Source organism: Manis javanica, chromosome 5 (genome assembly GCF_040802235.1).
Source record: "Manis javanica isolate MJ-LG chromosome 5, MJ_LKY, whole genome shotgun sequence".
Lineage (NCBI taxonomy): Eukaryota > Metazoa > Chordata > Mammalia > Pholidota > Manidae > Manis > Manis javanica.
In genome coordinates this window covers 51,000,727-51,003,300 of record NC_133160.1, presented here as the reverse complement: position 1 = coordinate 51,003,300, position 2,574 = coordinate 51,000,727, and positions in this window count along the sequence as shown.

Here is a 2,574-nt window from a genome sequence, read left to right as displayed (position 1 = left end):
AATATATATCATAAATTTTCCAGACTAGAAAATAAGATATAGTTTAAGAAGACACTGAGAAAACTCTTTCTCAGTTACACAAGTGGGTACAAGGGATGCCAACTGGGAAAGGCATGAAAAGCACTTTGAGTGAACTGCCCTGTTTTATTTGTCCCAGCCTTTATACTTTAGAGTCGTGCTAAGTAGGATTCAGTGAAGAAGTAATTCTAGTATTTACTGACCACCACATGCTAAGCAGTGTTCCAAGTATTTTACATTTATTAACTTATTTGATCCTCATAACAACTTCATGGGGAAGATGCTATTACTGGCCCCTGTGTTAGTTCTAGGGCTGTCATAACAAAGTACCACCAACTGGGTGGCTTAAACAACAGAAGTTTAGTGTCTGACAGTATGGTGGCTAGAGGTCAAAATCCAGGTATTATTAGGGTTGTTTCCTTCTGAGGATTATGAAGGAAAATCTGTTCTGGGCTTCTCTGCAGTTCCGGTAGCCTCAGTAGATGGCATTCAACCTACGTCACCCTGTCTTCCCTCTGTACTGTCTAACTCTGTGTCCCAGTTCCCCACTTTTATAAAGACACCAGTCACACTGGATGAGGCTCACCTCATCTTACCTTGACCATCTGTGAAGAAGGCCTATTTCCAAGTAGGGTCACATTCACAGTTACTGGAGGTTGGGACTTCAGCATCTATTAGGGGGCCATAATTAAATCTGTAACAGTCCCTGTGCACAGAGAAGACCCCTAAATTGCTCACTGTCATTAAGAAAGTAAGAGGTGGTGGCAGTGTCCGTGCTCCTGACCAAAGTGGCATACTGGCTCTCACAAGGGAAGCCCAAAGGCAGGCAGGCTGGATCACAGTCCAGTGAAATCATTGCTGGGGTTGTATGGGATAGAAAAGTTTTGCTCTTTCCCATTCTGAAGCATCAGTGGGTGTGATCTAAGCCTTAAAAAATAATTTTAGATTGAGATTTACATTAGCACTATCTGCAGACATGTCTGTTTGAGGAAATTGGTTAACTAGCCCTGGAAAAGGACATTACAATTCCTTTCACTAGATAATCTGCTCTTTGAATCAAAAGTTCTGATGAAAACAAAATAAAAGAAAATTGTTTTTTTCATGCCTACTGTTTTTTTTCCTGTAATATACTTTTCATATAGTAAAATGTTCATGTCCTAAGTATATAATTTTATGTGATTGATAAATACATATACCTGTATGTTAGCTATGGGATTGAAGGCCTCTCATATTATTTTGCGTTCTAACCAGCAGTGGAAGTCCTCAATTAAAAATAATTTGAACACTTGTCTGATTGTAATATTTTACAGAAGTGTTGAGATGAAGTAGTGCATAGATCACACCTAGTTTTATTTTTGTTTCCATTATCTAAAGGTGTTTTTCTCCCTTTTCCTGCATTTTTTTGCTTCACTCTCATCAATCATCCTGATATTTTTATCACATTTTATTGGAGTGTGGCCCTAAATGGAGATGATTCCTGAGGCCCCTACCTTGCTCCATTCAACACATGGCCTGAGAAGGGTGTTTGAAGGTTAATAATGGCTGATTTTTTTCTGCTACTGATATAAAAGCAGCAGGTTTGGAAAGCTGGAGAGGAGTTTGAAGCAGGATGGGGGAAGGAATATCTACCAGTGGCAACTTGTGGAGTACAATGGCAACACCTCCTTTTTGCCTGGCACTTTTCTCCTGTCTCATGTCATAACTCGGTGCAGGGGGAGAGACACATGCCACTAATCTTGACTGCACCTTCCTGACCTCTGAGAACAGCTTGAAGCTGTCCCTAATGGATGTGGCATTAAGACGCTTGGTTGAGGTGTGGTGTAAACTTAGTCACTTCAACTTTCTTTGCCCTTCTCAGCATTCCTACAAGAATAGTGGAATTCCAGAGAGCTATGGGTTTGAGAAACATTTGAGACCATGTAGAACATCTGAAAAGACAATTGAACTAACTGCTGCTAAAAGTTGCTTCCCACACTAGGATTCTAGAATTCATTTTCAAATAAAGAACTTGAGCCCCTGTGAAGTGACCTGAAAGGTGACATACTGATAGTGCATAGAAGGGCAGCATGACTTTTGGTGCAAACTTGGCATGTCCCTTGTCAAATTCAGAAGCCCCATGTGCCATTGCTCTTCAGTAAGAATCTGTATTCCTTCTGCCTCTCTTTTAGGCTTTTGTTTTTGAGTCAGAATCCATGTCATTTCAAGCTCTTGTTAAAAGGCTCATTCACTAACTGAGGGTTAAATACGTCAAGAGTGGAGGTGAATGTAGCAGCACACAGCACACTTCTCCTCTTCCATGGGCATGACCACTGCAATCCCAGTAAAAAAATGACTCATGAGACCTGCATCCCACACACATCACACCGGATACATCTCAAAATGCTAACATGGGAAAGAACTTTCCGGCTGTTAAGTTTGCTGTTGTGGCTATTAATTGGGAACAAGAAGAGAAACAGTATTTAATTAAAAAGCTCAGCTTCGTCTCCGGTACCAAGCCAAGAACTGTGGCTTCTCAGATTTTTACAAGCGCTCTGTCAATCATAGAGACATGTGTGC